The following is a 14,570-nucleotide window of genomic DNA, read 5'->3' as shown; positions in this document are numbered from 1 at the left end:
GTGAGCAAATTACCCCGAACAATAGGTTCTTCTGAAATCTGAAGGGAACACAAGATGATTAGGAACTAGTAAAGAAGGATCTAATGATAATCATGTCAAATCTTAAATTCAATTTTTGAAAGAGCATCAAATGGAGGGTTAACATTGTTGTAGACTTGTAGTAAGAAGTACTGTAACAATATAGAAAAATATTAGATAATTATGAATGTGACAGCTATTTTCTGCCCAATTGTGTAGCACAAGAAATAGGAAGTGATACCTATGCACAATCAAAATGGTTGCCAATCAACGGGTTGTAGTTGTAGTCATGGGGCAATATATGCTAGGAAGGTTGATCTTGGCGGTGGTGATAGTAGTGGTAGTCATGGGGCAATATATGCTAGGAAGGTTGATCTCAGTGGTGGTGATAGTAGTGGTGCTTTTTAACGAGAGTTGGGGGTTAGCAAATGGCAATGGGATGATAGGCATGTTACAACTTGCAAATTGCAATAAGTAAAAACTAAGGAACTTAGAACACAAATTTTAGAAATAAAACTTCAGAATGTTGTTTCTTCATTAGTAAAAACTCTTTAAAAATTCTTCATTAATCTCCATGTGATGGGGAAAAAAAAAAAAAAAAAAAACTCTTTTAAAAACTATACACAAAAAACTCTTTTGCCTTATTCTAGCAAGGAAAGTTTCACCAACAGAACAGGCTAATTGACAAAAAACAAACATTAACCAATTACCCAAAAAGTCCATATAGAATGATGTCATGAGCATTTTGGATGTTTAATGCATAAGAAATCAATGTTTACATGTGTATATTAATTATAGAATTTCGTAGTCATTCAAGTACAAAATTTTGTAAGAAAGCATCAGTGCACTACTGAAAATATTCTTTCAAAACATCCATTTTATTACCCAAGGGAATTTACAATCTTTGTTTAGCATGAGCATTAACACAATCTTGATCATGATAAAACCTATATAGAATGCTTTCTAAGGATTGATAACCAATTTCCAATGATGTATTTATTGATGGTTGGCTTTCAAACATCCAAGCATTTTGTTCAAGGATCAATAAAATGAATTTTAGAGTGGAGATGCAAAACTAGTACTCTACAAGGATGCTGAAACACAACAATCATGTATTTTACGTAGGCAAGATCAATTACATTAACAATAATAACAAAGAGAGAAATACATAATTTGTGTATTTTACACAGGCAAGATCAATTCCATCGAACAAGGAACAGCCATCAAAATTATATAGCCTTTGAACTTACGCTATCTGGATGATAGAACATGCTAGCTGTTTGTATAAAAGTGAGCACTAGCAGCCACTATTGAAGCAGTTCTCCAAGAGGTGCTAAAATATTCACATTTTAATGTTGCCTTCCAACTGTACATTTCCGTAATTGAACTCAACAAAAAACAAGGTAACAATTGATCCCAAAAGCACAGCTCAGGTTTGAGTCATCCAAGGAGACTACTATTGCTAAATTTCAAAACCAAAATTTTCAGTTTCTGATTATATGTCAGCACAGTGAGGCACAATTTTAAAATGAAGCATAAAACTAAAAGCTACTTAACCCAGCCCACGAAACCAGAATCTATTTTTCTTTCTATCTAATAATTCAATTGTTACAATAAGTGGGGAAGGGGAGTTTTAAATATAAGAGAACCCAGATATTTATGGGACAAACTCAATGATTTTATGACAATTATTGTGCAGACACTAGATACAGGCCTCCAACTATGCAGACTTTTACGGAATATGGATGCAGAAGCATGAAGAAAACGGCCCACCCAGTGGCCTTCTAGATGGAGCCTGCTAATGTATGGCCTAAGGGTTAATCAACTAGTGTCTACAATTTGTTTAATTTCTTTAAGTTATGTAATTGGTTAAACCTTGTTTTCTTTTCCTATTTGCTTAGGGAATTTAATTCCTTTTCTTACTAGGTTAGTAAAACTATTTTCTTTTCCTAAAAGGACAATAAGTTTGGAACTCTATTTAAAGAATCCCGAGATCAGTGTTGTTTTACAATTTGCTTGAGTAATAAAGTTTATTGTTGGAGTTTCTCCTTTGTTAGCTTGGTACTGATTCCTAGGTTTTGTTTTCTCTTGCTCTGGGCTGATTCCGGGCAAACTTGATTCCTAGGTAAATGTAATTTTGCTGTTTTTGTTAAATTTGCGATGCCTTAGTTATAATACAAGGGCCTTCAGATATCCATAAAATAATAATAATAATAATAATAATAATAATAATAATTTTAATGTATTTTGCAATTTGCACAACTTAAATAAAATTGACTTCGAAATGTTTAAGGTTTCAACTTCAAGTTGGAGAGAAAATAACAAGGGTAGAAATAGCGATGGAGGTAATGGAGTATATGAGCTTAGTGAAACAGAATAACAGGAATATATGTGCCTGACCCCAATTTAACCCAAATTGATTGAAAAAAATCTACAAACCCAATCCTGAATTTGTTAAGATTAAGAATTTGTTGATGGTTGTGATTGTGATATGTTTTTAAGTCATACTTTTGGTGTGTTATGTTTTCCCTAACAAATGTTCAAGAGGAAGGCAGTCATATATTTTGATTTGAAAAGGAAAGTAACTAATGAAATTTTTAATTTTCTTTGGAATTTATATGGAAGATCACACTACCCTTGCACGGACAGTTTTAAAAGACAACGTTCGAACTTTGCCAATTCTACAGCTCCCAAGATCATTCAAACCATAGGGTATGTACTTCAGTACCATAATTTCACCTAAGCATTTGCATATATTACATTAAAAGGATGTTGATTTCCCTCAAAAATAGTTGCAACCTAGAAGTCTAATTGAGAACTTCAATAACTGCACTGACAGTGTCCTCTAGAGCTTAAGTGCATTCTAATCCATCATACGGATACACAAACAAATAAAAGATTGAGAACAAACTTGATAATACCAAAATGACAACATTAATATTATATCCCTTGTAAGCTCAAATAAGAATGTTGTCTTAAATTATAACAGTATATGCCACTTACATTGCTTTGCACATATTCAGAGCTCGATCCTAAAATTTTCTCTCCATATGCACCCAATCCACCTCTGATAAGCCCAGAACCAGCTCCATAAAATGCATTCCCAAATGGATTAGGTGGAGCATTTGCTGCATTTACCGGTGGTCTTGGCACCCCAGGTTGGGTCCCCACATTGTTGTACATTTCTGTAATTGAACCCAACAAAAAACAAGGTCACAATTGCACCCAAAAGCACAGCTCAAGTTTAAGTCATCCATGGAGGCTACTATTGCTAAATTACACAGCCAAAATTTTCAGTTTCCGATTAAACGTTAGCACAGTGAGTCACAATTTTAAAATGAAGTATAAAACTAAAACTCTAAAAGCTACCTACCCGGCTCATGAAAACCATAATCTGTTCTTTTCTTCTTCTTTTTTAATAATTAAATTGTTACAATAAGCGGGGAAGGGGAGATACGAATCTTGGTTCTCCTCATAAAGGAGACCAAATAATGCCCACTAAGCTACAAGGCTCTTGGCAGAAATCCCAAACCTGCTAAATCCTATTTAGTTCCCAAGTAGTTAAACAACTTTCTCCCACTATCCAATTCTCCTCCTTAGGAGAACCTACATTTAAATCCCCGCTACCCCAACTCCTGCGACTAGTCTCATAATTTTGGGACTAAGGTTTTGTTTTTATCGTCATTGTATCTCTTAAAAATCTCACCCAACATATTACCCTAACCCCTTTTCAACCCAAATACATTCGCCGTAATTCAATAGTTACACAACAACATTCTTCTCATTTCACAACATTATTCTTCCTATCCCAAACCCTTTTTGTCATTTTTCTTTTCCAAAACAAATTAATAGGAATTCGATGCAATCCAAAAATTAAAAAAAAAAAAAAAGGGCCATTAAATACAACACCTACAGTACCAAAATGAAACTAAAACCTAAGTTCATTCACGAGTGAAAATGAAATAGCCATTAATTCATTAAATCTACAAAATCTAAGAGAGAAAATTCATAATTCATGTGGCTTTCGTCAAACTCAAATGGATCTTCAACTCCAAATCCAAGAATATATATAGATGAAATTTAATAAAAATACAAATTCATACGCATCTATATATATACACACAGAGAGATTGAGAGAGAGAAGGAGGTGTGAAAGGATACCGTTGGAGATATCGGCGAATTATCTAGCGATCAGATCTGAGCTTTGGCAGGGTTTTCAGTGAAGGTTTGGGCACTCTCGCGAAAAAGTGCAGTGAAAACTGTGAGAGAGAATAAAGAGAGAGAAATTTTAACAGATCAGAGAGTGTATATTAAGTTCTCTAAATAAAAAAGGTTGTAGCACGTGCCACGCATCTGCAACCGTGCTGGTTCGTATTGTTTGGTGCTTCTCTATTTTGCGTCAATGGACCAATAACAAATTGACACGCAAAGCAAAACAACAACAAAACAATTCAATTCCAAAGCAAATGCAAAACATTTCATAATATACAAAATTTAAAATACCAAAAAACCCCAAATGCTCCGTTTGGTTGCCGAGAAACCACAAGGAAAAATATAAATAAATAAACAAGCATTTGTCACATAGTTTATCTTGTCCTCTAAATAGGTGTTGCCTTTAGAGGCTAAACTATGTGACAAGGCCATCAAAAGAAGGGAGTCTCGATGATGAATAAAACGCCACACCTGATGGCCTTGCCTTTTTTATTTTTTATTTTGATAGGTTCTTATTATGAAATCTGAATGGAACTCGTTTGATAGATATTATCGTGTTGGAGAATTTTTTATTTTTTATTTTTTGAACAGGCCAACAATTCTAAGAGCCCATAGTCGAATACCCATGAAAATTAAATACCACTTTTTACTAAAATCAAGCCCAATAAATTAACCATTAAAGCACACAAATTGTATAAAATAAAATAATAGTAAAAAAACCCAAATTTTAGCTCAATAGCCCATTCACAAAACAAAGCCCTCAAATTATCAAAGCGTTAACCATTCAAAACAATTCTCAGGATTGAATTAGTTTAGATTTGGATCATGGAATTAATTGGGTTAACACTCAAATAAAGAGGGACCACAAGTGTTTTGGTCTACTTTATGAGCAGCCCACAAGAAAAGACATAAGCCCAGCCCGTGAGGCCTAGCTCAAAGCTTTTTTTTCTTTTTTTCTTTTTGCCGAGTTTCAATCTATAGCATCTACTTCTGATAATAACTCTTTATCATCATATCAAAACACTAATCAATTTTTAGTGTAGATGAGGATTAAACCTCAGATCTCTTATTCAATTATCAGAGACTTTATTAGTTGAGCTAACTGGAACCCACTACAGACATAATCTTGACATTATTCATGGTAAGCTGTACAGATTATAGAATGCTTTCTAAACATTGATAAGCTACGACACCAAGTAGCACTATATCAAACTTATGTATTTTTTAACTCGACCAATGAAGTATTTATTGATGGTTGGCTTACAAACTTTTAGGTATTGTAGACACCGCATTTACACCCCTTACGACTTAGGCCCTTGTTTCCCAATGATGCTGAATTCTAAGACCCAAGATTAGTTTAGGGCTCAATCAGATGTTAAATTGATTTGAGAAATGTTAAAATGAAAAATATAACTTTTAATGAGCAAATAAATTTATTTTTGGAAAAATAAGGCCAAGGAAACTCTCGCTATGCGCACACAAAAATCAGCCTGTGCATGTAGCTTTTTGCATGCGCACGCAAGCCCGATCTTGCACACGCATAGCGAATTCTAGAAACTTAAATAAGACAAGTATTCTATGTTAATGTTGAGGTTTAGAACGAATTCCACATCGTCTGGGAGTCATTCCAAACTCCTATTTTCACACTATAAGTAGTCTTACATGGTATATTTTCAACACACAGAAATCCTACGGGAAAACACTAAAATTCACTATTTCTAGTGAACCAAAGAGGGAGTTTTTCACAAAATATCTTCAAGTCAATTTTCATTTGCTTAGGGTCTGTTCAGGCCTTGATCTTAAAGTTCAAGATTACCAATCACCTTTTTCTTTTTTTTGTATTTCAATTGTTAATAGATTTGATTGAGGGGAATGGTCAAAAATCAATCTTGAAGAGCTTTTCTTTAAGGTATTAAGTTGCTTATGCCCCCCAACACAAAAGGTAATTTTTTTTGGTAGATTACACCTTAGCGTTGCCGTTGATGCTTTAGTCTTCCATATTTGCAGAAGAGAGAGTAGAGTTAAACTTAAAAACTGATGAAGAGAAAAGAAAAGACTGAAAAGTAGAGAACAATGAGGTAAACAGATAAGATGAAAAGAAAGTGGAGGTAGGGGGGGGGGGTATTAAATGACAATGCCACGTTTTGATTTCTATGTTATCCAACATTTTTTTATTTTTCTTTTATTTAGTTTTATAAAAATTAGAGTACCACGTTGATCTAAAAATATAAAATTCTTTTCTAGATTAATAATCAGTACATGAGAGAGCTGGGCTTATAAATCGAGTGTTAGAGACTCGATTTCTAGGTGGAGCCACGTGGAAAAAATGCCAAATCAGACGTGATGAGAACATTGAAACTGAGTGTTTGAGACTCGATTTATTAGCCCTAAATTGAGTCTTTTAAACTTGAGATGTTAGTGAAAAATATAGTCTTGTAACAGTGCCTACCAATTATATTGTTTGGAAAATGGGCTTAATTCCCGATTTTGGCCCTAAAGAGGTTCTCTTTTTGTTGGTTTTGAAAGAAAAAATCTCGTATTGCATCAATGATTGAGAAAAAATAGCTCGGTTGTTAATGAATTTTGCAGATAAATAATGGTTTGGCCCACATTCTAGATCATGCTAATCAGATAGTTTTTTTTTTGATGAACTAGATGATAGGTTTTTTTTTTCCTTGTTGATTTTGAAATCTTATATTGATCTTAGTATAAGAGCAAGAAAGAAAGTGAATTGCTCAAATATAATTTAACAATAGAAAGTGTGCTAATTCTATAGTTTTTGTTCAACATAAGAGTTAGAACTTAAAGGACAAAAGTTTAATTAATTTATACTGTTGGTTTGAGAATACAATACCAAGAGTCTTATAGTTCAACTAACAAATTTTGTTTTTTTAAATAGAGATCTTTAGATTCAAATCCCCTCACTTTAATTATAGAATTATTTATAATAATTAAAAAAAAAGTTTTAAAGTTGGGAATTTAGATGTTGGGGAAGGGGGAGGGGGGAGGTTGGGCTTGTCTGTAATGCATAAGAGTAATTGCATTAATTGGTGTAAACATTTTTTTGTCAGTTTTAGCATAAAAACTTATTTTTTCTATTTTACATGTCACATTTCAAAACACTCCACATCAGATTATCTATTTTACATTATATTTTATTAGAATACATTTTATGTGTTTGGAGAGAGAGAGAGAGAGAGGGAGAGAGAGAGATTATCTGAGCTGAGAGATAAAAAAACACTGAAATATAAAATACAAATGAATAGTAGTCATGTAAATATACACGATTATTGTAGTAACTATAGAAATTTGCAAAAGTTTAGGTTAGCTAATGTTGATAATTTTTGGGCTTAAAAGTGTAAATTTGACAAATTTTTCTATTATAAACATTTATAAAAAATAAAATGTGATATTTAAATATAAATTTATGGGTAAAGAGTAAAAAAATAAAATAAAAAGAAAAGAAAAGAAAAATAAGTGGAATTAATAGCTGGTTCTCATTTTCACAAGGGGTGTTAAAATATTCAGCAATATCATTTTCACAAAGCTATCACTGGTAAGATCAATAGTCTCTTCATAACACCTGCGAATGTGTTCTTCCAGTTCCCTTACCGTGCCTACTAAATACTCCAAGCTTCTCTCAATCCGTTTCATGAAACTCCTGAAGTACCTCTCTTTATGCTCTTCCATGGCTATCAATCTTGGGTTTTCGTGGTGATACGGGCCAATTGAAATAACCTGAGGAGTGTAGGCTTCTTCATTCCATTTTCGAAGGTAGCCTGGAAGTCTGTAGATACAACACTCTTTCAATAATTGAATTTCCGACCTTCTGACTATTTTGCTAATTTCAATTACCAAGTCATCATTTTTATTTTCATTTCCACCTGAAATGTCTGCTTCCTTTTGAGTATTTTGATCTTCATTATTTGTTGAAGCAGTTGCTAGTTGAATTTCCCTACTAGCTGATTGTTCCATCTCTAAGTTGTCTTCCTTAACAAAGACGAGCCACTAGCATTAGAAGCACAGGTTTAGAACTATGTTTTTTTTTTTGAGAAGGAGGTTTAGAACTATGTGAATATGCATAATATATTAAATTAAGGCAGAGAGAAAGTTCAATGAAGACTCTATATTACATTCCAATTTCATGCTAAATGTCATTTTAACTGTTCCATTAATTGATGTCAAGTATCTCTAGATTAATTTAAATGGACTCCAATTTTATGCCAAGCGTCCTTTCTTATCAAATTCTAATTATGTGTCAATTATACTTTAAGTATCTAAACTTAGACAATATAAGAAGACTCAATTGTAATAATTATTTGTGTATACAATACCATGAATATACATACATACATACAGACATACATAAATATATATATATGATTGAGTTCAAGTTATACTTACTATAAGCTTAAACAATGTTACATCACTCAATATTTTTTACTTGGATGCGAATTTTAACAAATCCATTATTAAATTACATTATCTTTGTATATTCTCCACTCTTGATAAATTTTAAGGTGATCAAAGATTAATTGTCATGTCTTAAATCAATTGTTTAAATTCAAGTTTTTGTAGTTTAAGATAATACATAAAAAATGAGTTTCTAGATCAAATGGTAAATAATATTAAATTGACAAGAAAATTGGCATGAATATTATGAACATATAGTATATTCAATTCAACTGTGGGATTTTCAAAACATGAATTTCATAACAAATTATTGGATGATATAACATTGCTTAGAGTTACATATAATATAACTCCACAAAAGTTACCTCATCTTTTAAACCATAGATTTTAATAAGATCTAAAGGTTAAAAAAATCACTACAATCCATGTCATCTTTAAAATTTACTAATGGCCACATCAACTACCCTAATTAATTTAAGAGAATATTATATTATTTTATTTTTCTACTTTCTTTCTCTCTCCTAATTAGTTCATCCCCAACCTTGCACAAATGCCCATCTAACTTACCTAACATTTTGCTGAAATTATAGAATAAGGACACACATGAAAGAAGCAAATAGTGACAAAAAAAGAATAAACAATAAGTTCCATATAATCAAGACAAACTAAAATAATTGTAAGAACTAAAGACAAAGTAATAGATAAAATAATTCTGAGCAATAATAATTAGGGTTCACATACCAATAATAATTAATACGTTTACTGTATTTAGAAATAATAGATGAGTTCTAGGATTTCTTCTTAAAAACAATAATTAGTATGTTCTTTGTACTATAAATCAATATATCAAATGAACTAATAGTTTATTTTTATTATCTTGCTAGCATTGTGGACATATTTGTAATAAATAATCTTCAGACTACGAGATATATCTCTTATCCAAAATTCATCTTTTTATTGACCCCTAGAAAAAATATACTAGAGCCGCCACCAATGAGAGGGATAGGACTTAGGAATTGGCATACCTATCCAAAACCTCCCTCCTCACACCTTAAAAAACATCAAAACAAGGTTCATTAAATCTCTACTTTTCTTTCCATCCAAACAAGCTTCTAGGTAAAACCACCACTTTATTACTATTGTTAAATGTTTTTGTGCATCAAAACAAGGCTCATTAAACCTCTACTTCTCTTTCCATCCAAACAAGCTTCTAGATAAAACCACCTCTTTATTATTAGTGTTAAATCTTTTTGTGCATAAACACAATTACAATCTAGTTTGTATATAATTTTAAGGGTCATGTTAACGGTTTCCCTTGAGACAATTGTTAATAAACCATAATGGAAAAGTTTTATATAAAACACTATTTTTATTTGACATTACTAATAGGATAAACACATTTATTTTGTTACGTTAATTATATTATGTGGTGCATTAATTTTTTTTTGGGGGAAGAGGTGTATTTATTTTTTATGTGGGAGGTGGCACATTAATTATTTAAATTTAAATAAATTGTGTCATTTTTCTGGATAAAACCATATCTTTATTACTACTGTTAAACGTTTTGTGCATAAACACACAGTACAATCTAGTTTGTATATAATTTTAAACGTCATATACAATGTTATTTCAGTAAGATAATAATGAGAAAATAAATAAATAGATTGATAGACAAAGGAACTTAAGTAGGAAATGTTACAAAAGCCTACCTCAATTATTAATGTTAAGCAGATGAAAGAACCAGGATTTAAAATTTCAATACTTATCTATCAATAGGTAATGTGGTCTATTTTTCTAAGTTCTCACTTCTCACAGTAACCAAATGAGACCCAGGAGGGTATAGATAGAAAAGACAACAACTATATCTCATAAATATTATGTCACTATTTTTCAGTGGCATTGCGTCATATAGTTTTACCAATCCGGGAAAATGACTTGTTTGGATTCCACGGTTTTTGTTTGATTATTATTATTATTATTAAGTACTGGGTTTTTCAACTTCTTTTAATTTTGTTTTTTTAAAATTGGAATCACAACTAAAATTTATTTTTGGGAGTCAATAGAAATAACACAAAGAAGAATCAGCATCTAAGAAGGGTTTGCAAATCTAAAATCTCTAACTAGATTGGGAAAAACAACTGCCACATATGGCCATACCTTTTTTTAGTTCAGTTTGGATTGACTCTCTCTAGGCATCTGTCAGCATTTCCAAAAGAAGACATTGATTAGTGCTTCCAGAAGCATTTTCTCGTGGTTTCGATTGAGAATTTTAACTCTGTATTTTTAGTAATTCTAGTGTCATATAAAATATCATAACTTTTTCTAAAATTATCCTATGTAGAAAATTGAGACTGGTTGCATATTACTTACATATAAACCTACCACTTGCTGTGACAGTACACATGACAATTCGTATGGTATAAAAGTAATATTTTATTTTGAATATGAACTACGTTAGTAATTTCCATTCATCAGTTAACAACATTACTATTTTGGATTATATATCACAAGGCTATACAACACATTATGAACCAATTTAAGACAAGCATTGAATAGTTAATCCTGTCCAAGAGACTAGGAGAATAGATATCAAGATATTTTTCTTCGGTAGGTATTGAAAGCTTTTTCTTTTTTGGAAGTAATAAAATTAAGGCATGAAAGTGGAACAGAGCACTACCTGAAGAAAAAACTAGTATTACATTAATGATTGCAAAGAATAACTCAGTCAATACTGTTGTTTAAACAATAGTTTTCAGTCTTTAAATAACAATAACACTTCTGACACATATTTCTATAACACTCAAACACGTATGTCCAAAATACTGAAAATAAAACAACAATAGTTTAACACGGTTACTAAACGGGCCCTAAGATTTAGGGGCCTTTGCATATATAAAGTTACCTTAACTAGGGGGTCGTTTGGAATCTACTTATTTTACTGAAATTGAAAACTTTTTGTTGAATGTACAGTAGATAAAGGTAAAAATTCGCGAAAATAATACAGTTAGGCCCTTTAATAGTATCAAAAACAAACGGGCCCTCGCATATATAAAGTAACCTTAACTAGGGGGACATCTGGGATCTGCTAATTTTGTATAAATTGAAAATTTTTTGTTGAATGTATGGTAGATAAAGGTGAAAGTTCGCTAAAATAATACAGTAAGGCCCTTTAATAGTATCAAAAAGTGCAATGAGGCCAATAAATAGTTTTTATTTTTATTTAAAAAAAAAAACTAAATAGTAAAATAAGAGAGGAATTGGTATTCATTTCCCTTGTTTAGATGTTTTAAAAATTAAGTGCAGAAAGGGGTATACATATCCCTCCTCTTTGCTTGGATGTTTAAAAATTAAATTAGGAGAGGACATGGGAATGGAATGATCATATAAATTGGGAAAATGCTAAAGCCATAGACTATTTTACAACAACTCTTACAAAAATGATTATGGGAGTGGAATGATTATATAACCATTTTGATTGTAACATACAGATCATCCTCTTTGCTTTCCCATTCATAATTATCTAATATTTTTCTATATTGTTCCTGTACTTCTTACTACAAGTCTACAACAATGTTCTCCCCCTACTCCCTATTAGGCCATGTGGTTTTTGTTGTGTTTGATCCGGTTTGTGACCAGACATAATTTGGATGCGTTACCATTTTTAGAATACAATTGAATACCGCTTATTTTGCTGAAAACTGAAAACAATAAAAAATAATAATAAAGTTATTGTTCACGCGCAGACTACTATTCATTTGCCTACCTACTCGGTTCAAGTAGCATGAACAGTGCAAGAGGCACAGGTCAAAAAAGAAAAAAGAAGCCAGACATAGGCGCTCCAAACGCAAACACAAACCAAATGGAGCTTTAATGGGAGATTTGCTACATGAAAATTTTTTTGATACATTTTGGATCCATTGTTTGGGATATATATGCTATTGCTTTGGATTAGGGTTTGATGTATTGAAAATTGTATTATATGGCACCATTGTATTTTCTATTCATTAAATCCTTGCAACTATGTGGATAGACACACTGTTGAACCTTGTAAATATTTATGTTGTGTGATTTTTCTTGGCACAAATTTTTATCTATTTTTCGTTTCTCATAGGTATAGGGACTAGGGTAAATTCCTAACACTACCCTCCAAAATTTTCTAATTGGGAGAATTAAAAAAGTGGGATTGTGACCCCTCTAAATCCCCCATCCTCCCACCTCTAAAAACATTCATTTTCACTATTGCGAAATGATTTCATGCAAAAACAAGAATTACAATCTAATTTGTATATAATTTTAAATGCGTAGACATTGTTATTTCGGTAAGATGACAATGAGAAAATAAATAAATACATTGATAGACAAAAATACTTGAGTGAAAATGTTTGAAAACCTACCTCGGTTATTGAAGTGTAGCTGCTGATTGAAAGCCGAATAGAACGACCCTGTAAGTACAAATTAACTATCAACAACTCATGCAATCTATGGTCTCAGTTCTCATTGAGGCGAAAAAAATCACATTAGGATATATTTGTTAAGGAAAATATATAAGATGAATTAAATCAAACAGACCAAGAGTAAAATTGAAAAGAAATAAAAATTTATTAATGATTGAAAGCCGAGGCGTGGAACTTTACCCACTGTCTTAAGAAGTGATTTGACCCCTCTGGATATAATTTATCATTTGTGCAAAATTGACTACGACGATTACACCCAAGATTCAATGGAAAACTTTGGTTGTGTGTACTAACAAAACAAGGCTTTGAACCAGTATTAATGTCCGAAAAAGTGAAGGAATTTGTAATAGAATAAGGGACACAAAATAGAGGATTTTGGACTGCTCTCCGTATACATGAAGAGAACATAAACTCTGTTTATATATTGCAATAATTAAAGAAATTTTTAAAGGAAATGGTAGACAGAAAGGCCAGCACATCCTTAGCATCAGCCGTGGTGAGCGTCGCTTTTTTGTCTTTTATGATTGAGGGAATCTGCCTTAGCAGCTGTCTTCCTTCATTTTCATTACTGGAGGGAGGAAAAATGTTTAAGAAAAGAGAGAGAAGAGGGGCCAAAATGATGGGATGCTTATTAAGTTTATTATCGCCTACCCTACCCCTCTTACCGATTTGGTCAAAGATTGTGGATAAGAGTATAATTTTTTGCTCTTACACACAATGAGTAAGAAGACACCAGCCAATGTAGCCATCATCAATTCAAACTTGTTTCCAGCAATGTAATATAAATATAGGATTTTACTAATAATGTTTTTTATAAATAAAAAATTGAAAAAATTATGAATTTCTCTTACAATTTTTTCATTTTTTATAAGCGCCACCGAAAAATTTACCCCCTCACCTGAAATACAGGTTGAATCCACTGAGACGAGTCATCGGTTGGGGTGCGTCAGATTAAACTGTATGGCGGGTTTGACCAAATTTGTAGATTTTCATGGATTTAATTTTTTTAGGACTCTTTGGCCAATATTATTGGGCTTTCTAAATTTTGTCATATCAGATTGGGCATCTTTTACATCATTTCCTTTAAAATGGGCCAGTACCCTTAAAACTAGGCCTTCAAGGTCGGCTTGAACATAATAAGTCCAAATCTATACTTCCCAGAGCCCACATATTGACATTTAGGAACCAAAAAAATACAAAGAAAAACATGGACACAATAGCGAACAATTTATACCACACAAAATACTATTTTTTACCACATGCTAAACATCGATAGCATGTAAAACCTGAGCATTAATTAAACAGATAAAAATTCATAAAATCCCATTTTTTTATCACATGTTAGTCATTCACAAATTACAACAAATATTTTCCAAATTGCCAAAGCCTAAAGGCCTGGGCATTGGGCAGTACAGTAAAATTGCCTCAAGAAAACTCAAGCATATAAGAAGTCAAATTGAAGTTTAGATTCTA

The 14,570-nt window shown here is 32.0% G+C and overlaps 1 protein-coding gene across 1 annotated transcript in view; it reads right to left on the bottom strand.

The window, feature by feature from the left end:
* The window catches only part of LOC115963869 (UPF0481 protein At3g47200-like), a 52,217-nt gene extending 39,151 nt beyond the window's left edge, over positions 1 to 13,066 (bottom strand). Inside the window, exon 1 of the mRNA XM_031083091.1 lies at positions 13,038 to 13,066. The gene's annotated coding sequence lies outside the window, so the exon portion shown is untranslated. The remainder of the gene's footprint in view (positions 1 to 13,037) is intronic.
* Between the last annotated feature and the right edge of the window lie 1,504 nt (positions 13,067 to 14,570).

The sequence above is a fragment of the Quercus lobata genome, chromosome 10, assembly GCF_001633185.2.
Source record: "Quercus lobata isolate SW786 chromosome 10, ValleyOak3.0 Primary Assembly, whole genome shotgun sequence".
NCBI classification, from domain to species: domain Eukaryota; kingdom Viridiplantae; phylum Streptophyta; class Magnoliopsida; order Fagales; family Fagaceae; genus Quercus; species Quercus lobata.
Note: the sequence above shows the minus strand (reverse complement) of the source record. Positions and strands in the feature narration are given on the sequence as shown.